The 22863-nt window shown below is 40.8% G+C and overlaps 4 long non-coding RNA genes across 21 annotated transcripts; 2 read left to right on the forward strand and 2 right to left on the reverse strand.

Moving 5' to 3' along the window:
- Positions 1-714: 714 nt before the first annotated feature.
- On the reverse strand, positions 715-3102 carry LOC135114186 (uncharacterized). Of its 2 annotated transcripts, XR_010275423.1 has the most exons (5): positions 2965-3102; positions 2147-2335; positions 1907-2068; positions 1556-1760; positions 715-1159 (listed from the first exon to the last, which is right to left on the reverse strand). It is a non-coding gene; the product is annotated as an uncharacterized LOC135114186 (long non-coding RNA). The 2 variants fall into 2 exon arrangements; XR_010275422.1 differs by having other exon boundaries at positions 715-1760.
- LOC135114161 (uncharacterized) lies at positions 2959-11241 on the forward strand. Of its 8 annotated transcripts, none has more exons than XR_010275301.1 (8): positions 2978-3347; positions 5845-5930; positions 7020-7143; positions 7722-7963; positions 9282-9387; positions 9622-9796; positions 10154-10313; positions 10886-11241. It is a non-coding gene; the product is annotated as an uncharacterized LOC135114161 (long non-coding RNA). The 8 variants fall into 8 exon arrangements; XR_010275299.1 differs by having other exon boundaries at positions 2978-3252; XR_010275302.1 differs by lacking the exon at positions 5845-5930 and having other exon boundaries at positions 2959-3252.
- A 760-nt stretch (positions 11242-12001) lies between these two features.
- On the reverse strand, positions 12002-14429 carry LOC135114179 (uncharacterized). 2 transcript variants are annotated; one of them, XR_010275409.1, is made up of 5 exons: positions 14292-14429; positions 13434-13622; positions 13194-13355; positions 12843-13047; positions 12002-12446 (listed from the first exon to the last, which is right to left on the reverse strand). It is a non-coding gene; the product is annotated as an uncharacterized LOC135114179 (long non-coding RNA). The 2 variants fall into 2 exon arrangements; XR_010275408.1 differs by having other exon boundaries at positions 12002-13047.
- LOC135114168 (uncharacterized) lies at positions 14286-22507 on the forward strand. 9 transcript variants are annotated; one of them, XR_010275351.1, is made up of 8 exons: positions 14305-14674; positions 17172-17257; positions 18339-18462; positions 19041-19282; positions 20596-20701; positions 20890-21064; positions 21422-21581; positions 22152-22507. It is a non-coding gene; the product is annotated as an uncharacterized LOC135114168 (long non-coding RNA). The 9 variants fall into 9 exon arrangements; XR_010275349.1 differs by having other exon boundaries at positions 14305-14579; positions 20878-21064; XR_010275348.1 differs by having other exon boundaries at positions 14305-14579.
- The last annotated feature ends 356 nt before the right edge of the window (positions 22508-22863 follow it).

Consider the following 22863-nt stretch of genomic DNA (forward strand, 5'->3'; position numbering starts at 1 on the left):
TCTTTTCACGGAATCTCTTGTTCAAGGATTCTTCTGAAGATTCAGTTATTAAGATTGTGGATTTTGGGTTTGCACATTTGATGCCTGACAAGGAAAAGGATGGCAGCACGAAGACACCGTGCTTCACTGTTCACTATGCAGCGCCAGAAGTGTTGCTGCAAGCTGTGCAGAAGGGAGCAAATGGTACCACTTGAACATTCATGCACTGGTTGAGTATCTTGTGTGTAATTTTATGATGAAAGGTTTTTAATGCAGGGACAGTTGTTTATAGGCATTTTTACATTATTTTTAGTGTCTAAACATCTTTTCACGGAATCTCTTGTTCAAGGATTCTTCTGAAGATTCAGTTATTAAGATTGTGGATTTTGGGTTTGCACATTTGATGCCTGACAAGGAAAAGGATGGCAGCACGAAGACACCGTGCTTCACTGTTCACTATGCAGCGCCAGAAGTGTTGCTGCAAGCTGTGCAGAAGGGAGCAAATGGTACCGCTTGAACATTCATGCACTGGTTGAGTATCTTGTGTGTAATTTTATGATGAAAGGTTTTTAATGCAGGGACAGTTGTTTATAGGCATTTTTACATTATTTTTAGTGTACAACCATCCAAAAGGCATTTAGCTCAGTGTTACTGCAACAACCACACAGTACTGAATGTAGGGTTTCCTGTTTCATTAGAGATTTCTCTGCAGTGGTGTTTTCAATACAAGGAGTGTTTTCTATAGTTATTTTCTTTATTTTGAGGGCTTGCTATAATATCCTGCACAACTCTAAAAATACATCAAATTAACCTCCCACCAAAGCACAATACAGACACTTCCATTGGCTGTAACATTACTGCTAATACTGCAACATTCTTCCTGAGGGGAACCACACACATTAACAATAATAACACATGTTACAAAAAACTACACCAAACATATTAAGCTCAACATTTTTGTATAATAATTTTTAGAAACATGAATGACCAAAAATGGTTCTAGGATAAAAGAGGAAAAAAATGACAGAACACTACAGCATAACAGTACAAATGGCAGGTGTGTCTCTTTTCTCTTATTCCTTATTTGCAAGGATTAAAGCTGTTACCTTAGAGATCACAAGAAGTGGGACGGTACAGTTTGCTAAGCTGCCGGTACACGTAGGATGGTGCAGTACCTCGACTGAAATAAAAGAGATTTAAATGGTCAGCAGCCATTATTTAAAGCTAAGTGCAAGATAAACAGGGTACAGTAAAATCCCTCTTATCCGGCATCAACGGGACCGCCGACTGATCTGATGGTACTGATCTGATAGTATCTAGCTCCACATGAGACAACAACAGGTTGAGGTTTGAGAAAGGACCATCCAACACTCAACACGAGGAATGTATATCCACCTACACGAAATAAACATGTGGAAAAGGAATGTATCAAAAACTGGAATCAAGAATTTCTGTGAGAATAAAATGGTATGTACTTTTGTGATACCTTCCCTGTTCAATTTGCAACAGTAAATATGTTTCAAATACTGCCCCACTGAAAGAGGTATCAGGATAATGACTAACAAATAAAACTTACTGAAACAGAATAAAACTTTGGTGGTGAGGCAAGAGAGGCTGCACCAACAAAGGTCTCAATGCCTCCGTTGGTCACCACCGTCTCGGTGCCAACGATGACCTTTGATGACCTTGTTGACACGTGACATGATGGGGAACACTGCAGAGTCTTGAATTAATGTTGTCTCAATTCCAGCAGTACATAAAGCTTTTGCCACTGGGTGACCCTGCACAAGTAAAAGATGTATTGAGAACATAAGAACATAATAAAATAAAGGAAGCTGCAAGAAGCCATCACCCCTACATGTGGCAGTCCCTGTGTTATGTATTGTGCACATCAGACACGATGACGTGAAAGAGACGCATAAAACACCTTGCATCATATTTAGGGGCACGTTCGGCAACAATAACGTGGAATTTCCTTTGTGTGGCTGCCTTGGTCAGGAAGGCCAAGACCAGTGGACACATTGCACACGTCACAATGACCTCATCATTGTGAATCTTGCTTACACCTTGGGCAGCTATCAATTCTTGGCTGAAATAAAAGGAATCAATATAATACTGGTAACAAACAATGTCAATGTCCCAAATGTCAGTGTAATCTTTACTCTACCTTTGTTCAACCTCAGCTTTCTGTTCACCAATGGCCTCAAGTACTCTGTCCTGCAGCTCTGGAATAACCTCCGTGCATTTTGGGAGATCTCCACATGCAGGGTGAGTCTACTAGCATGGACTGTGAGAGGCTTGGGTACTCCACACCTTGCTTCTCTCCACGTGGTGTGTTGTGTTCGTCAATTACTATCTGCGTGAAGAAGAAAAATAACTTAAATAAATAAATGAGATACACACACACACACACACACACACACACGAGGGCAGACAGGCAAAATACGTAGAGAGAGAGAGAGAGAGAGAGAGAGAGGCTGTACTTAAGCAATTATATCTTTCCATACCACACACACACACACACACACACACGCACACGAACGTTTCCCTAAGGGCTCTCCTTGACACACAGAGAAAGGCTGGTAATTCTCTGTTGATCATTAGCTACAGTATGGAAGCCTCTGTTATACTTGGATATCTCTGTGAAGTATTGTTGTTTTTTAACGTCAAATGGTAAATACTTAATAATGATAAGCTGAGATATAACACAGTATTAAGCCAAGCCTTCAATTCACACAAGTTTTTCAATGATTTCACATTACGCCACACAAGGGACGAGACATTGCAGCGTAAGCCCCGCCAGGACCAGTTTGAATTTAGCGCTTCAATCAGTAACGTCTAGATACTTTGACAATTACAGTTATAATGGCCTGAGATTTATTTTTACACGCTTATAATTCTTTATATTTAATTTTCTATTAGTTTAGTACAATATAAAAGAAGTTGGTGCTTGTTATTGAAAGCTAAAAGTGTTTGGGTGCGTACTGTGCGGAGCAGGCTGGGAGGGATGACACAGTACCAGACGCCAGACACGCCAGACGGAAAGGCATTGTGTTCAAAGGGTGCCATAAACTGCTGCTTTATTTAATGTGGGACGACACAGCACCGGACGTCAACAGCAAGGCACTCTGTTCCAAGGGTGCCATAAACTGCTGCGTTATTTAATGTATTTTCGCAGAACAAGACAGTGACAGGGGCGTGGCTTCCTGGATGTGCTGGTTCAAGCTTGGTGCCTGCCGGGAGGTGCCTACAGGGCCACCAAGGCTAATATTGGTAAGAAACTCGCCCACCACTTGTCCAGCCAGGTAATTTGCACAGTCTGATGTAATAGGCGGTACGTGTCACCCACAACAACACAGGGCTGTCAGGTCAGTGGTTAATCTTACTGTTTATTTATTGTTAAGCCTCGTATTTCATGTTTTTGCACCTCGTTAAGAATATATTGATGTGACTCAGCATTCCACGGTGCCACAAGCGCTCCAAGCCTCCACCACAAAACTCTTACTAATTAACCATGACAGGAATTATAAAGACGTCAAAAAAATACACTTAACTAATGTTATCAGCCGAGGTGGAGGCAGCCTTCCCCATTTGTCCGCCAATATCTGCTTCATTTCTCACTTATTGTAAGCCTAACACGTCACTAAGTGGAGCCACATAACTAGGCTTTCATATCCGCTAGCTAGATATATCTGCCATTGCCTCATTTAGTTACGATGGAAGAATAACAGGCAAAATAGCGGCCGTTCTCTCCACTGACAAGGGCCGCCATGATGCCTGGCTACCTCTGCCAACCTGCTTCAACCTGTGGGTTCCAATATTTTTTTATTTTTTTCTTAACTTCTTTATTCTGCTGGTATAGCATGTTTTTTATGGTTTATAAAAATAATTATTTGCTTTAGAAGTATTTTCGTGGCTTGTGTTGAGTTGTGTTCAATTTTGTGTTGCTTGCCGAAAATGCGGGGTGTTTTTTTAGCAGTATTTTGACAAACTTGATTTTTTATTTCACGTTCTAACTACGTCTTTTGTATTTCTAAAAATTGCTTATGATTTTTAAAATGTTTTTTGGTTCCTGTTGAGAGAAATAAGTGGACTTTAAAAATGTTTTATGGTCCTGTTAAAAGTTGTTATTACAACACTTTTTGTGTTATTGTCTCTCTATTTGAGCTTGTAACTAACTTTTCATTGCTTGAAAAAATTGTTTGTATGTTTTAAAGTGTTTTATCTTGTTGTTGAGTCAAAATAGGTGGACTTTTCAGTGGTTTTTAATCGTATTTAGGTTCAACACTTGGTTTTTACACAATTTCGGTTTTATTTGTTTACTTCTTGTTCCAGGTCACTTTTGATGGTGTAAGATGATAGTTCAGATTTTTTAAAATTTTTTACGTTCCTAAAAATTCAAATGTTGTGGACTTTTCAATGATTTAAATTGTGCCGAATATTTCAACACTTTTTCCATATTTAATTTGGATATTTTTTAAATACTACTCAGGCTAGAGCTGTTTTAATATTGTGGATATTTGTTTAAGTATTTATCAAGTCAGAATATATAAGGCATTCCAGCCTAGCTCCATTTTTTCGAGGGGTCAATTTCGAAATGAAATCCGTTACGGTACGTAAAATTGCCGTGACGTCACGGCCGCCATCATGGACCAGGGACCTTGATCGGCTCCGCTGTCTCCTCGGTAATATTTATCGTATTTTGCAGTGTTTTCCTGGTGTTTCCATGTCTTTCTAGACTCAGACGTGTAGATAAGACTAGAATGAGTAAGAAAATAAGAGAAATAGAGGAGGAAGATGAAGGGAGAAGGAATAGAGGAGGTGGTAAAACAGAAAAATGCTAAGAAAACAATATTTAGCTTAATTTTCCCTGCTGCCCTGTCTGTCTTGGTAGTATTTGTCTTCCCTGACAGTGCTTCCAGTGTATTTGGTGTGTTTAAGAGGTGTTGGAGTGTGTCTGGAGGTGTTTAGGGAGTGTTGCAGTGTGTCTGGAGGTGTTGAAAGGGTGTTGAAGTGTGTGTTTTAGGGATTTGGTGATGTTTGAGTCAATATTTAGCGTTCCTGGTGTGTTTTGGGGTGTCTTAGGCTTGTTTAGGAGTGCTTTAAGTGTGTTTTGGACTGTTTTCAATGTTTTGTGATGTTTCAAGTGTATTTTAGGATGTTATGGACGAGTTTAGGTGTGTTTTGTGTGGATACCGGGGAATTTTGGGTGCGTTTGTGGGTATTTTATGTCAGTCTGGGTGTTTTGGGGTGTTTTAAGTGTGTTTTGGGCCGTTTTCAGTGTTTTGCGATGTTTTAAGTGTGTTTTGGGATGTTGTGGATGAGTTTGAGTGTTTTTTGGGTAGGTACGGTGTGTTTTGGATGCGTTTTAAGTCCATTTGGGTGAGTTTTGGAGTATTTTAAGTGTGTTTGGGGATATTTTGGTGCACTTTCGATGTGTTTAGGGTGTTTTTTGTGCGTTTAAGAGTGTTTAAGGTGTTTTAAGGTGTTTTAGTGTGGTTGGAGTTGCTTTTGAGGTGTTTTGGCTATGTTATAGGCATGTTGCAGATAAGTACTGGGTCTTTGAGGGTAGAAGTGGTGTGCTGGAGGTAAAATAAAAGGTTCTGGAGTGTTTAAGGGGGGACTGTGATAGTAGAAGCGTGTCAGGGGTGTTATAGCGTGTGTTGTGATGTATGAAGCTTCTAGATGCACGTGTGTGGGATGTCTGGGTCTGTACGAGGTGTTGTGGTGTTGGAGTCCTAGCAGGGGAAGGTACTGGAGGTTGTAGTGATGGGTAGAGGGTAAAAACAGAGGTACACTTTAGGTTAGGTAAGGTTAAGTGTTCATTGGTGTTGATTCAGTAATACGATCTTTTTTTCTTTTAAGATACAAATGTAGAGGGACGAAATAGGGAAGCAGGAAGACCACCACCACCACCACCATCACCACCAGCAGTGTGGAAGAAAGTTTAGGCAAGCGAAGAAAGTTGGAAAATTAATAATTAAACGCTTGCTGTCTTTTATTATCTTGAGTATAAAATGGTTATATGACAATCTCTCTCTCTCTCTCTCTCTCTCTCTCTCTCTCTCTCTCTCTCTCTCTCTCTCTCTCTCTCTCTCTCTCTCTCTCTCTCTCTCTCTCTCTCTCTCTCTCAGCTTTGTATTAGTTACCCGTTGACAGAAGTGACAGCCGCGTTTTCTCTTGTCAGATGTAAACAAAGCGGTAATTTCCTTCTAGCTGGTGATAAAACTCTTTCTCGCTCTTCCTCACTCTCCCACGTCACGGAAGCAGTGTGTGTGTGTGTGTGTGTGTGTGTGTGTGTGTGTGTGTGTGTGAAGAAGAAAATGTTATATTATATCTACGTGTTTAAAAGTTTCCTTCATTTAAGTCCAAAGAGGCTGGCTGGCTGATGCTAAGGAAGGAAGAAAGGGGTGGTGTTTAGGGGTCTGGGATGGAAAGCGAGTGATGTGTTTTGTAGCCTTCAGATAAAAAATATTAACAAAGTTTACACAGTGGGAAAATTTTGGTGGTGAGAGAGAAAATGACTAAAATATTACCTCAAATTTAACCTAACGTGGTGGAGCTTCACACTCCTCAGCTGACCCTAATCAAACCAAGCCTAACCCAAAGAAGCCTACCCTAACTTGTGTCTGGTGCTTCCTCCTCCCAAAGACTGGCTATCTCGTGTCTTAATCCCAAGCTGGCCTAACCAAACTTTACCTAACCTAACCTAAGCAATTCTAACCTAGCCAAACCTTACCTAAGCAAGCCTAACCTAGCCAAGCCTTACCTAACCTAACCTAACCTAGCCAAACCTTACCTAAGCAAGCCTAACCTAGCCAAGCCTTACCTAACCTAACCTAACCTAACCTAACCTAACCTAGCCAAACCTTACCTAAGCAAGCCTAACCTAGCCAAGCCTTACCTAACCTAACCTAACCTAACCTAACCTAACCTAAAGAAACCTATCCAAACCTAACATAACCTAGCCTAACCAAACCTAACCTAACCTACATCCTCTTCCCACGGCCCCACTTAACCAAACCTAATGTAACTTTCAGAGCAACGGCAACCCTCTGATCCGGCAAGCAAGTTGGCGGCAGCGATGGCGGTGGCGGCGGCAGTGGTGGTGAGGTGGACGGCAGGGACAGAGGGGCAGTACAGGCTGCGGACATCAAGGAGAAGGTGAGCAGGGTGTTGTGTTGGTGTGTGTTGGTGTGTGTTGCTAAGCTGAGATGCAATATTTGTCACTCAACACTCGTGCAACACTGCCTCCATGCACAAGTGTGTCGGGAAAATGATTTAAAGTCGTAAAAATGTTCTTGTTTTACTTTATTTATTTATTTATTTATTTTGTTTTATTTTTTGTATATATAGGAGGGACACTGGTCAAAGGGAACTAAGTACAATAAGAAAAAAATACTGAGAAAAAATAAAAGATAAAAAAGACCTCACTTAACCTAACCTAACCTAACATAAGCTAACTTAACGTAACATAACTTAGCCTAACCTCTTTTAACCTAACATAACTTAACCTAACTTAACTTAACCTAACCTAACCTAACTTAACCTAACCTCTTTTAACCTAACCTATTTTAACCTAACCTAACCTAACTTAACTTAACGTAACCTCACTTAACCTCACTTAACCTAACCTAACGTAACTTAACCTAACCTAACCTCACTTAACCTAACCTCACTTAACCTAACATAACCTAACCTCACTTAACCTAACGTAACCTAACCTAACCTAACACCCACAGAGGAACGCACGGACAAGCAAGGTGTTATTCGGCAGTCTGATCCTGGACCTGCTAGGCTTGAAGGTGGTGCTGCCCGTGTCTTCTGCTCTCCTCGACTGTTACTCCAAGCACAACACCAGCGGCTTGTATTCCTCTCAGCTCTCCTGTGTGACTTATTCGCGGCCTCGGCTGTCTACGCACGCACTCTCACTGTGGCTAACATAATATTCTTTGCTGTCTTCTTCCAGGAATCGCTGCCTGAGGTGTGTGTGTGTGTGTGTGTTTGTGTGTGTGTGTGTGTGTGTGTGTGTGTGTGTGTGTGTGTGTGTGTGTGTGTGTGTGTGTGTGTGTGTGTCTCATTTATTTTTTTTATTATGTATATTTTTTTTGTTTTTGTATAATTTTTGCTTATTTTTTTTTTCCTTTCATTTTTTCTTTCTTTGCTTATTTTGTAATTTGTTTGTATTTCCTTGTGTCTCTGAATGTTGTTAAAGAGAGGTGCATTGTGAGTAAAGCATCATTTTCTCTTTCCTTTCCTCATTTCTTTACTTTTTCCTCTTATTCCTTCCTTTCTGTCATCATTACAAACCCTTTCTATTCATTACAAACCCTTTCTCTCATTTTCCTTACCATAAACCATCAAAACATCTTAACAATCTCATTTAAATCACTTTTCTTTTCATTATCATCTGTTTGTTTACATTCTCTTGCTTTCTTTCACTTATTAATTCATTACACTCCTGTTTGTGTGTTTAGGAATGTTTTGAGATATTTTGGGGTGTTTTGGAGGTGTTTTGGGGTGTTTTTTCAAGTGTTTTGAGGTAAATTGTCTGTTTTTGGGTATATTTGTCTGTTTTTGTCTGTTTTTTGGGTATTATTGGGGTTTTGGAGGTGTTTTGGGGGTGTTTTTGCATGTGTTTTGAGGTAAATTGTCTTTTTTGGGTATTTTTTGGGTTTTGGAGATGTTTTGGGGGTGATTTTGCAAGTGTTTTGAGGTAAATTGTCTTTTTTGGGTATTATTGGGGTTTTGGAGGTGTTTTTTCAAGTGTTTTGAGGTAAATTGTCTTTTTTTGGGTATTATTGGGGTTTTGGAGGTGTTTTGGGGGTGTTTTTTCAAGTGTTTTGAGGTAAATTGTCTGTTTTTGGATGTTTAATGGTGTTTTTGGAGTGTTTTGCAAGTTTTTGAGGTAAATAGTGTGTTTTGGGGTGTTTAATGGTGTTTTGAGAGTGTTTTGCAAGTGTTTTGAGGTAAATAGTGTGTTTTGGGGTGTTTAATTTTGTTTTGGGAGTGTTTTGCAAGTGTTTTGAGGTAAATAGTTTGTTTTGGGGTGTTTAATGGTGTCTTGGTGGTGTTTCAGGGTTATATAGGGGTGTTTGGGGGTGATCTAGGGTAAGTAGTGTTATCAAGGCTGTAGTGGAAGTTACTGTGGGTTTTCAAAGGGTGTTTCCATGGTGATTCACTTGTATTTTATCCCTTGTACAGTAAAACTCCCTTTCCCTGAGTTGGCAACACTGTTTGTTTACGTTCGCTGTTGTCTCGTCGTGTGTGAGTCAGATTTGTGTCTTGTTCTTCCACTGCAGGGCAGAAGGAGGAGGGACATCGGTGCCAGTTTGACCGAGGCTTGGGAGGTGATCAATCCTAGGGCTCTGTTCTCCGTCAGCTGTGTCAAGGGCCTGGGCAGAGAAGGTGTGTGTGTGTGTGTTTGTATGTTCAGTATTGTGTGTTTGTTCGTGTTTGTAGTATTGTGTGTGTGTGTGTGTGTGTGTGTGTGTGTGTGTGTGTGTGTGTGTGTGTACTAGCAAATATTCCCTTATGTTTACTCCTGAAACACAAACACACACACACACACACACACACACACACACACACACACACACACACACACACACACACCCTGAGTCTGTCCAGAATATCCACCAGGCACCGAGAGGCTCTGGAGAAGTTTGGAAGGGGACTACTGCATCATCCGCGTCTCAGAAACATGCTGCCGCCCGATGCGCCTCGCCCGGTCCGTGCCACCAGACACCACAACAGAATAACGCCCCTGAAGGCGCCGCGCACGGACCGGTACAGACTCAGTGCGATTCCCACCATGGTGCGAGCCATCAATCAATATTATTTCCCTCCTAGATTAGACTTACCTTTAGGATTAATGTTAAGTTTTTCCCCATCCCCTATGTACATTTTCAGTTTGTCAACTGCCTAAATAATAAACCGTTTATTATTATTATTATTATTATTATTATTACCACCTCCTGTTCCTCCTCCTCCTCCTCTCCCTTCATTCATACACACACACACACACACACACACACACACACACTACCTCCCGTTCCTCCTCCTCCTCCTCTCCCTTCATTCATAAACATCTGTCTTTCTCTCTCTCTGTAGAACGCATGAAATTAATACAATTTAGCCGAGTTTACTTCCTCTACCTGTTCCTGTATTCCAGCCTGGAGTTAACGCTGATCTTCGCGACCCACCACAAGCATAGTTACGACTCGTTGGCGCAGGACCGCAAGTTTTCCTTCCTGGGCCTGGTCATGGCAGTTACACAGAGAGGGTTTATGCGAAGTGTTAAGACTGGAACTGAAAAAGCAACTGCCAATTAGGTATGGTGTGTTCTGGGGTTTGTGTGTGTGTGTGTGTGTGTGTGTGTGTGTGTGTGTGTGTGTGTTGGAGAGGGTTTGTGTGTGTGTGTGGCCGGGAAAGGGTTGCCTGTGTGTGTGTTTTCAAGGGTGTTTTCATGGTTCGAGTTTAACAGGGTGTAGTGGAAGTTACTGAGGTTTTCAAGGGTGTTTTTCATGGTTCTTGTTTAACAGGGTGTAGTGGAAGTTACTGGGGTTTTCAAGGGTGTTTTCATGGTTTTTGTTTAACAGGGTGTAGTGGAAGTTACTAGGATTTTCAAGGGTGTTTTCATGGTTCTAGTCTAACAGGCTGTAGTGCAAGTTACTGGGGTTTTCAAGGATGTTTTCATGGTTCTAGTTTAATGGGCTGTAGTGGAAGTTACTGAGTTTTACAAAGTATATTTTCAAATCTATATTTTTACTGTGTAGAATTACAATATAAAACAACAGGATTTATCAGTAACAGTTTAAGTAACAATTAGTTTAAGATCATATTATTTTCTTTTCCTTGCATTTAATCATTGTATGCCTGTATCTAATTCATGTTGGTTTCACAGGCACACACCTACATTGTGATGCAGCTCCTTGGAGGTGGAGAGCTGGCTGCCTCAGAGGATCAGGAAACACGAGAGGTTCACAGAGGCTCGCCTCGGGCTTCGGTCGTCGTGAGGAACCTGGTGTCAGCAGTTCACTACGTGCACAGGAAAAGCATCAGTGTTCACGGAGACCTAAAGCCAGACAGGGGTGAAAAGGGTTGGTGTTGAGGATAGACAGAAAAGAAAAGAAAGGAAAGGTAAAAAAAGGAAGTTTTTTTGCATTGATTTTCCATCTGCTTATTTTAAAGAATTTATTGCATGGAATATTATTGATCTCCATCATTTGTATGGCCTTTATAATAAAAAGTATGAATTTATTCCATTCAGATATTATCCTTCTCCGAGGCCATTCTAATCTAAACATCTTTTCACGGAATCTCTTGTTCAAGGATTCTTCTGAAGATTCAGTTATTAAGATTGTGGATTTTGGGTTTGCACATTTGATGCCTGACAAGGAAAAGGATGGCAGCACGAAGACACCGTGCTTCACTGTTCACTATGCAGCGCCAGAAGTGTTGCTGCAAGCTGTGCAGAAGGGAGCAAATGGTACCACTTGAACATTCATGCACTGGTTGAGTATCTTGTGTGTAATTTTATGATGAAAGGTTTTTAATGCAGGGACAGTTGTTTATAGGCATTTTTACATTATTTTTAGTGTCTAAACATCTTTTCACGGAATCTCTTGTTCAAGGATTCTTCTGAAGATTCAGTTATTAAGATTGTGGATTTTGGGTTTGCACATTTGATGCCTGACAAGGAAAAGGATGGCAGCACGAAGACACCGTGCTTCACTGTTCACTATGCAGCGCCAGAAGTGTTGCTGCAAGCTGTGCAGAAGGGAGCAAATGGTACCGCTTGAACATTCATGCACTGGTTGAGTATCTTGTGTGTAATTTTATGATGAAAGGTTTTTAATGCAGGGACAGTTGTTTATAGGCATTTTTACATTATTTTTAGTGTACAACCATCCAAAAGGCATTTAGCTCAGTGTTACTGCAACAACCACACAGTACTGAATGTAGGGTTTCCTGTTTCATTAGAGATTTCTCTGCAGTGGTGTTTTCAATACAAGGAGTGTTTTCTATAGTTATTTTCTTTATTTTGAGGGCTTGCTATAATATCCTGCACAACTCTAAAAATACATCAAATTAACCTCCCACCAAAGCACAATACAGACACTTCCATTGGCTGTAACATTACTGCTAATACTGCAACATTCTTCCTGAGGGGAACCACACACATTAACAATAATAACACATGTTACAAAAAACTACACCAAACATATTAAGCTCAACATTTTTGTATAATAATTTTTAGAAACATGAATGACCAAAAATGGTTCTAGGATAAAAGAGGAAAAAAATGACAGAACACTACAGCATAACAGTACAAATGGCAGGTGTGTCTCTTTTCTCTTATTCCTTATTTGCAAGGATTAAAGCTGTTACCTTAGAGATCACAAGAAGTGGGACGGTACAGTTTGCTAAGCTGCCGGTACACGTAGGATGGTGCAGTACCTCGACTGAAATAAAAGAGATTTAAATGGTCAGCAGCCATTATTTAAAGCTAAGTGCAAGATAAACAGGGTACAGTAAAATCCCTCTTATCCGGCATCAACGGGACCGCCGACTGATCTGATGGTACTGATCTGATAGTATCTAGCTCCACATGAGACAACAACAGGTTGAGGTTTGAGAAAGGACCATCCAACACTCAACACGAGGAATGTATATCCACCTACACGAAATAAACATGTGGAAAAGGAATGTATCAAAAACTGGAATCAAGAATTTCTGTGAGAATAAAATGGTATGTACTTTTGTGATACCTTCCCTGTTCAATTTGCAACAGTAAATATGTTTCAAATACTGCCCCACTGAAAGAGGTATCAGGATAATGACTAACAAATAAAACTTACTGAAACAGAATAAAACTTTGGTGGTGAGGCAAGAGAGGCTGCACCAACAAAGGTCTCAATGCCTCCGTTGGTCACCACCGTCTCGGTGCCAACGATGACCTTTGATGACCTTGTTGACACGTGACATGATGGGGAACACTGCAGAGTCTTGAATTAATGTTGTCTCAATTCCAGCAGTACATAAAGCTTTTGCCACTGGGTGACCCTGCACAAGTAAAAGATGTATTGAGAACATAAGAACATAATAAAATAAAGGAAGCTGCAAGAAGCCATCACCCCTACATGTGGCAGTCCCTGTGTTATGTATTGTGCACATCAGACACGATGACGTGAAAGAGACGCATAAAACACCTTGCATCATATTTAGGGGCACGTTCGGCAACAATAACGTGGAATTTCCTTTGTGTGGCTGCCTTGGTCAGGAAGGCCAAGACCAGTGGACACATTGCACACGTCACAATGACCTCATCATTGTGAATCTTGCTTACACCTTGGGCAGCTATCAATTCTTGGCTGAAATAAAAGGAATCAATATAATACTGGTAACAAACAATGTCAATGTCCCAAATGTCAGTGTAATCTTTACTCTACCTTTGTTCAACCTCAGCTTTCTGTTCACCAATGGCCTCAAGTACTCTGTCCTGCAGCTCTGGAATAACCTCCGTGCATTTTGGGAGATCTCCACATGCAGGGTGAGTCTACTAGCATGGACTGTGAGAGGCTTGGGTACTCCACACCTTGCTTCTCTCCACGTGGTGTGTTGTGTTCGTCAATTACTATCTGCGTGAAGAAGAAAAATAACTTAAATAAATAAATGAGATACACACACACACACACACACACACACACACACACACACACACACACACACACGAGGGCAGACAGGCAAAATACGTAGAGAGAGAGAGAGAGAGAGAGAGAGAGAGAGAGAGAGAGAGAGAGGCTGTACTTAAGCAATTATATCTTTCCATACCACACACACACACACACACACACGCACACGAACGTTTCCCTAAGGGCTCTCCTTGACACACAGAGAAAGGCTGGTAATTCTCTGTTGATCATTAGCTACAGTATGGAAGCCTCTGTTATACTTGGATATCTCTGTGAAGTATTGTTGTTTTTTAACGTCAAATGGTAAATACTTAATAATGATAAGCTGAGATATAACACAGTATTAAGCCAAGCCTTCAATTCACACAAGTTTTTCAATGATTTCACATTACGCCACACAAGGGACGAGACATTGCAGCGTAAGCCCCGCCAGGACCAGTTTGAATTTAGCGCTTCAATCAGTAACGTCTAGATACTTTGACAATTACAGTTATAATGGCCTGAGATTTATTTTTACACGCTTATAATTCTTTATATTTAATTTTCTATTAGTTTAGTACAATATAAAAGAAGTTGGTGCTTGTTATTGAAAGCTAAAAGTGTTTGGGTGCGTACTGTGCGGAGCAGGCTGGGAGGGATGACACAGTACCAGACGCCAGACACGCCAGACGGAAAGGCATTGTGTTCAAAGGGTGCCATAAACTGCTGCTTTATTTAATGTGGGACGACACAGCACCGGACGTCAACAGCAAGGCACTCTGTTCCAAGGGTGCCATAAACTGCTGCGTTATTTAATGTATTTTCGCAGAACAAGACAGTGACAGGGGCGTGGCTTCCTGGATGTGCTGGTTCAAGCTTGGTGCCTGCCGGGAGGTGCCTACAGGGCCACCAAGGCTAATATTGGTAAGAAACTCGCCCACCACTTGTCCAGCCAGGTAATTTGCACAGTCTGATGTAATAGGCGGTACGTGTCACCCACAACAACACAGGGCTGTCAGGTCAGTGGTTAATCTTACTGTTTATTTATTGTTAAGCCTCGTATTTCATGTTTTTGCACCTCGTTAAGAATATATTGATGTGACTCAGCATTCCACGGTGCCACAAGCGCTCCAAGCCTCCACCACAAAACTCTTACTAATTAACCATGACAGGAATTATAAAGACGTCAAAAAAATACACTTAACTAATGTTATCAGCCGAGGTGGAGGCAGCCTTCCCCATTTGTCCGCCAATATCTGCTTCATTTCTCACTTATTGTAAGCCTAACACGTCACTAAGTGGAGCCACATAACTAGGCTTTCATATCCGCTAGCTAGATATATCTGCCATTGCCTCATTTAGTTACGATGGAAGAATAACAGGCAAAATAGCGGCCGTTCTCTCCACTGACAAGGGCCGCCATGATGCCTGGCTACCTCTGCCAACCTGCTTCAACCTGTGGGTTCCAATATTTTTTTATTTTTTTCTTAACTTCTTTATTCTGCTGGTATAGCATGTTTTTTATGGTTTATAAAAATAATTATTTGCTTTAGAAGTATTTTCGTGGCTTGTGTTGAGTTGTGTTCAATTTTGTGTTGCTTGCCGAAAATGCGGGGTGTTTTTTTAGCAGTATTTTGACAAACTTGATTTTTTATTTCACGTTCTAACTACGTCTTTTGTATTTCTAAAAATTGCTTATGATTTTTAAAATGTTTTTTGGTTCCTGTTGAGAGAAATAAGTGGACTTTAAAAATGTTTTATGGTCCTGTTAAAAGTTGTTATTACAACACTTTTTGTGTTATTGTCTCTCTATTTGAGCTTGTAACTAACTTTTCATTGCTTGAAAAAATTGTTTGTATGTTTTAAAGTGTTTTATCTTGTTGTTGAGTCAAAATAGGTGGACTTTTCAGTGGTTTTTAATCGTATTTAGGTTCAACACTTGGTTTTTACACAATTTCGGTTTTATTTGTTTACTTCTTGTTCCAGGTCACTTTTGATGGTGTAAGATGATAGTTCAGATTTTTTAAAATTTTTTACGTTCCTAAAAATTCAAATGTTGTGGACTTTTCAATGATTTAAATTGTGCCGAATATTTCAACACTTTTTCCATATTTAATTTGGATATTTTTTAAATACTACTCAGGCTAGAGCTGTTTTAATATTGTGGATATTTGTTTAAGTATTTATCAAGTCAGAATATATAAGGCATTCCAGCCTAGCTCCATTTTTTCGAGGGGTCAATTTCGAAATGAAATCCGTTACGGTACGTAAAATTGCCGTGACGTCACGGCCGCCATCATGGACCAGGGACCTTGATCGGCTCCGCTGTCTCCTCGGTAATATTTATCGTATTTTGCAGTGTTTTCCTGGTGTTTCCATGTCTTTCTAGACTCAGACGTGTAGATAAGACTAGAATGAGTAAGAAAATAAGAGAAATAGAGGAGGAAGATGAAGGGAGAAGGAATAGAGGAGGTGGTAAAACAGAAAAATGCTAAGAAAACAATATTTAGCTTAATTTTCCCTGCTGCCCTGTCTGTCTTGGTAGTATTTGTCTTCCCTGACAGTGCTTCCAGTGTATTTGGTGTGTTTAAGAGGTGTTGGAGTGTGTCTGGAGGTGTTTAGGGAGTGTTGCAGTGTGTCTGGAGGTGTTGAAAGGGTGTTGAAGTGTGTGTTTTAGGGATTTGGTGATGTTTGAGTCAATATTTAGCGTTCCTGGTGTGTTTTGGGGTGTCTTAGGCTTGTTTAGGAGTGCTTTAAGTGTGTTTTGGACTGTTTTCAATGTTTTGTGATGTTTCAAGTGTATTTTAGGATGTTATGGACGAGTTTAGGTGTGTTTTGTGTGGATACCGGGGAATTTTGGGTGCGTTTGTGGGTATTTTATGTCAGTCTGGGTGTTTTGGGGTGTTTTAAGTGTGTTTTGGGCCGTTTTCAGTGTTTTGCGATGTTTTAAGTGTGTTTTGGGATGTTGTGGATGAGTTTGAGTGTTTTTTGGGTAGGTACGGTGTGTTTTGGATGCGTTTTAAGTCCATTTGGGTGAGTTTTGGAGTATTTTAAGTGTGTTTGGGGATATTTTGGTGCACTTTCGATGTGTTTAGGGTGTTTTTTGTGCGTTTAAGAGTGTTTAAGGTGTTTTAAGGTGTTTTAGTGTGGTTGGAGTTGCTTTTGAGGTGTTTTGGCTATGTTATAGGCATGTTGCAGATAAGTACTGGGTCTTTGAGGGTAGAAGTGGTGTGCTGGAGGTAAAATAAAAGGTTCTGGAGTGTTTAAGGGGGGACTGTGATAGTAGAAGCGTGTCAGGGGTGTTATAGCGTGTGTTGTGATGTATGAAGCTTCTAGATGCACGTGTGTGGGATGTCTGGGTCTGTACGAGGTGTTGTGGTGTTGGAGTCCTAGCAGGGGAAGGTACTGGAGGTTGTAGTGATGGGTAGAGGGTAAAAACAGAGGTACACTTTAGGTTAGGTAAGGTTAAGTGTTCATTGGTGTTGATTCAGTAATACGATCTTTTTTTCTTTTAAGATACAAATGTAGAGGGACGAAATAGGGAAGCAGGAAGACCACCACCACCACCACCATCACCACCAGCAGTGTGGAAGAAAGTTTAGGCAAGCGAAGAAAGTTGGAAAATTAATAATTAAACGCTTGCTGTCTTTTATTATCTTGAGTATAAAATGGTTATATGACAATCTCTCTCTCTCTCTCTCTCTCTCTCTCTCTCTCTCTCTCTCTCTCTCTCTCTCTCTCTCTCTCTCTCTCTCTCTCTCTCTCTCTCTCTCTCTCTCTCAGCTTTGTATTAGTTACCCGTTGACAGAAGTGACAGCCGCGTTTTCTCTTGTCAGATGTAAACAAAGCGGTAATTTCCTTCTAGCTGGTGATAAAACTCTTTCTCGCTCTTCCTCACTCTCCCACGTCACGGAAGCAGTGTGTGTGTGTGTGTGTGTGTGTGTGTGTGTGTGTGTGAAGAAGAAAATGTTATATTATATCTACGTGTTTAAAAGTTTCCTTCATTTAAGTCCAAAGAGGCTGGCTGGCTGATGCTAAGGAAGGAAGAAAGGGGTGGTGTTTAGGGGTCTGGGATGGAAAGCGAGTGATGTGTTTTGTAGCCTTCAGATAAAAAATATTAACAAAGTTTACACAGTGGGAAAATTTTGGTGGTGAGAGAGAAAATGACTAAAATATTACCTCAAATTTAACCTAACGTGGTGGAGCTTCACACTCCTCAGCTGACCCTAATCAAACCAAGCCTAACCCAAAGAAGCCTACCCTAACTTGTGTCTGGTGCTTCCTCCTCCCAAAGACTGGCTATCTCGTGTCTTAATCCCAAGCTGGCCTAACCAAACTTTACCTAACCTAACCTAAGCAATTCTAACCTAGCCAAACCTTACCTAAGCAAGCCTAACCTAGCCAAGCCTTACCTAACCTAACCTAACCTAGCCAAACCTTACCTAAGCAAGCCTAACCTAGCCAAGCCTTACCTAACCTAACCTAACCTAACCTAACCTAACCTAGCCAAACCTTACCTAAGCAAGCCTAACCTAGCCAAGCCTTACCTAACCTAACCTAACCTAACCTAACCTAACCTAAAGAAACCTATCCAAACCTAACATAACCTAGCCTAACCAAACCTAACCTAACCTACATCCTCTTCCCACGGCCCCACTTAACCAAACCTAATGTAACTTTCAGAGCAACGGCAACCCTCTGATCCGGCAAGCAAGTTGGCGGCAGCGATGGCGGTGGCGGCGGCAGTGGTGGTGAGGTGGACGGCAGGGACAGAGGGGCAGTACAGGCTGCGGACATCAAGGAGAAGGTGAGCAGGGTGTTGTGTTGGTGTGTGTTGGTGTGTGTTGCTAAGCTGAGATGCAATATTTGTCACTCAACACTCGTGCAACACTGCCTCCATGCACAAGTGTGTCGGGAAAATGATTTAAAGTCGTAAAAATGTTCTTGTTTTACTTTATTTATTTATTTATTTATTTTGTTTTATTTTTTGTATATATAGGAGGGACACTGGTCAAAGGGAACTAAGTACAATAAGAAAAAAATACTGAGAAAAAATAAAAGATAAAAAAGACCTCACTTAACCTAACCTAACCTAACATAAGCTAACTTAACGTAACATAACTTAGCCTAACCTCTTTTAACCTAACATAACTTAACCTAACTTAACTTAACCTAACCTAACCTAACTTAACCTAACCTCTTTTAACCTAACCTATTTTAACCTAACCTAACCTAACTTAACTTAACGTAACCTCACTTAACCTCACTTAACCTAACCTAACGTAACTTAACCTAACCTAACCTCACTTAACCTAACCTCACTTAACCTAACATAACCTAACCTCACTTAACCTAACGTAACCTAACCTAACCTAACACCCACAGAGGAACGCACGGACAAGCAAGGTGTTATTCGGCAGTCTGATCCTGGACCTGCTAGGCTTGAAGGTGGTGCTGCCCGTGTCTTCTGCTCTCCTCGACTGTTACTCCAAGCACAACACCAGCGGCTTGTATTCCTCTCAGCTCTCCTGTGTGACTTATTCGCGGCCTCGGCTGTCTACGCACGCACTCTCACTGTGGCTAACATAATATTCTTTGCTGTCTTCTTCCAGGAATCGCTGCCTGAGGTGTGTGTGTGTGTGTGTGTTTGTGTGTGTGTGTGTGTGTGTGTGTGTGTGTGTGTGTGTGTGTGTGTGTGTGTGTGTGTGTGTGTGTCTCATTTATTTTTTTTATTATGTATATTTTTTTTGTTTTTGTATAATTTTTGCTTATTTTTTTTTCCTTTCATTTTTTCTTTCTTTGCTTATTTTGTAATTTGTTTGTATTTCCTTGTGTCTCTGAATGTTGTTAAAGAGAGGTGCATTGTGAGTAAAGCATCATTTTCTCTTTCCTTTCCTCATTTCTTTACTTTTTCCTCTTATTCCTTCCTTTCTGTCATCATTACAAACCCTTTCTATTCATTACAAACCCTTTCTCTCATTTTCCTTACCATAAACCATCAAAACATCTTAACAATCTCATTTAAATCACTTTTCTTTTCATTATCATCTGTTTGTTTACATTCTCTTGCTTTCTTTCACTTATTAATTCATTACACTCCTGTTTGTGTGTTTAGGAATGTTTTGAGATATTTTGGGGTGTTTTGGAGGTGTTTTGGGGTGTTTTTTCAAGTGTTTTGAGGTAAATTGTCTGTTTTTGGGTATATTTGTCTGTTTTTGTCTGTTTTTTGGGTATTATTGGGGTTTTGGAGGTGTTTTGGGGGTGTTTTTGCATGTGTTTTGAGGTAAATTGTCTTTTTTGGGTATTTTTTGGGTTTTGGAGATGTTTTGGGGGTGATTTTGCAAGTGTTTTGAGGTAAATTGTCTTTTTTGGGTATTATTGGGGTTTTGGAGGTGTTTTTTCAAGTGTTTTGAGGTAAATTGTCTTTTTTTGGGTATTATTGGGGTTTTGGAGGTGTTTTGGGGGTGTTTTTTCAAGTGTTTTGAGGTAAATTGTCTGTTTTTGGATGTTTAATGGTGTTTTTGGAGTGTTTTGCAAGTTTTTGAGGTAAATAGTGTGTTTTGGGGTGTTTAATGGTGTTTTGAGAGTGTTTTGCAAGTGTTTTGAGGTAAATAGTGTGTTTTGGGGTGTTTAATTTTGTTTTGGGAGTGTTTTGCAAGTGTTTTGAGGTAAATAGTTTGTTTTGGGGTGTTTAATGGTGTCTTGGTGGTGTTTCAGGGTTATATAGGGGTGTTTGGGGGTGATCTAGGGTAAGTAGTGTTATCAAGGCTGTAGTGGAAGTTACTGTGGGTTTTCAAAGGGTGTTTCCATGGTGATTCACTTGTATTTTATCCCTTGTACAGTAAAACTCCCTTTCCCTGAGTTGGCAACACTGTTTGTTTACGTTCGCTGTTGTCTCGTCGTGTGTGAGTCAGATTTGTGTCTTGTTCTTCCACTGCAGGGCAGAAGGAGGAGGGACATCGGTGCCAGTTTGACCGAGGCTTGGGAGGTGATCAATCCTAGGGCTCTGTTCTCCGTCAGCTGTGTCAAGGGCCTGGGCAGAGAAGGTGTGTGTGTGTGTGTTTGTATGTTCAGTATTGTGTGTTTGTTCGTGTTTGTAGTATTGTGTGTGTGTGTGTGTGTGTGTGTGTGTGTACTAGCAAATATTCCCTTATGTTTACTCCTGAAACACAAACACACACACACACACACACACACACACACACACCCTGAGTCTGTCCAGAATATCCACCAGGCACCGAGAGGCTCTGGAGAAGTTTGGAAGGGGACTACTGCATCATCCGCGTCTCAGAAACATGCTGCCGCCCGATGCGCCTCGCCCGGTCCGTGCCACCAGACACCACAACAGAATAACGCCCCTGAAGGCGCCGCGCACGGACCGGTACAGACTCAGTGCGATTCCCACCATGGTGCGAGCCATCAATCAATATTATTTCCCTCCTAGATTAGACTTACCTTTAGGATTAATGTTAAGTTTTTCCCCATCCCCTATGTACATTTTCAGTTTGTCAACTGCCTAAATAATAAACCGTTTATTATTATTATTATTATTATTATTATTACCACCTCCTGTTCCTCCTCCTCCTCCTCTCCCTTCATTCATACACACACACACACACACACACACACACACACACTACCTCCCGTTCCTCCTCCTCCTCCTCTCCCTTCATTCATAAACATCTGTCTTTCTCTCTCTCTGTAGAACGCATGAAATTAATACAATTTAGCCGAGTTTACTTCCTCTACCTGTTCCTGTATTCCAGCCTGGAGTTAACGCTGATCTTCGCGACCCACCACAAGCATAGTTACGACTCGTTGGCGCAGGACCGCAAGTTTTCCTTCCTGGGCCTGGTCATGGCAGTTACACAGAGAGGGTTTATGCGAAGTGTTAAGACTGGAACTGAAAAAGCAACTGCCAATTAGGTATGGTGTGTTCTGGGGTTTGTGTGTGTGTGTGTGTGTGTGTGTGTGTGTGTGTGTGTGTGTTGGAGAGGGTTTGTGTGTGTGTGTGGCCGGGAAAGGGTTGCCTGTGTGTGTGTTTTCAAGGGTGTTTTCATGGTTCGAGTTTAACAGGGTGTAGTGGAAGTTACTGAGGTTTTCAAGGGTGTTTTTCATGGTTCTTGTTTAACAGGGTGTAGTGGAAGTTACTGGGGTTTTCAAGGGTGTTTTCATGGTTTTTGTTTAACAGGGTGTAGTGGAAGTTACTAGGATTTTCAAGGGTGTTTTCATGGTTCTAGTCTAACAGGCTGTAGTGCAAGTTACTGGGGTTTTCAAGGATGTTTTCATGGTTCTAGTTTAATGGGCTGTAGTGGAAGTTACTGAGTTTTACAAAGTATATTTTCAAATCTATATTTTTACTGTGTAGAATTACAATATAAAACAACAGGATTTATCAGTAACAGTTTAAGTAACAATTAGTTTAAGATCATATTATTTTCTTTTCCTTGCATTTAATCATTGTATGCCTGTATCTAATTCATGTTGGTTTCACAGGCACACACCTACATTGTGATGCAGCTCCTTGGAGGTGGAGAGCTGGCTGCCTCAGAGGATCAGGAAACACGAGAGGTTCACAGAGGCTCGCCTCGGGCTTCGGTCGTCGTGAGGAACCTGGTGTCAGCAGTTCACTACGTGCACAGGAAAAGCATCAGTGTTCACGGAGACCTAAAGCCAGACAGGGGTGAAAAGGGTTGGTGTTGAGGATAGACAGAAAAGAAAAGAAAGGAAAGGTAAAAAAAGGAAGTTTTTTTGCATTGATTTTCCATCTGCTTATTTTAAAGAATTTATTGCATGGAATATTATTGATCTCCATCATTTGTATGGCCTTTATAATAAAAAGTATGAATTTATTCCATTCAGATATTATCCTTCTCCGAGGCCATTCTAATCTAAACATCTTTTCACGGAATCTCTTGTTCAAGGATTCTTCTGAAGATTCAGTTATTAAGATTGTGGATTTTGGGTTTGCACATTTGATGCCTGACAAGGAAAAGGATGGCAGCACGAAGACACCGTGCTTCACTGTTCACTATGCAGCGCCAGAAGTGTTGCTGCAAGCTGTGCAGAAGGGAGCAAATGGTACCACTTGAACATTCATGCACTGGTTGAGTATCTTGTGTGTAATTTTATGATGAAAGGTTTTTAATGCAGGGACAGTTGTTTATAGGCATTTTTACATTATTTTTAGTGTCTAAACATCTTTTCA

The sequence above is a fragment of the Scylla paramamosain genome, chromosome 27, assembly GCF_035594125.1.
Source record: "Scylla paramamosain isolate STU-SP2022 chromosome 27, ASM3559412v1, whole genome shotgun sequence".
In the NCBI taxonomy this organism is placed as follows: domain Eukaryota; kingdom Metazoa; phylum Arthropoda; class Malacostraca; order Decapoda; family Portunidae; genus Scylla; species Scylla paramamosain.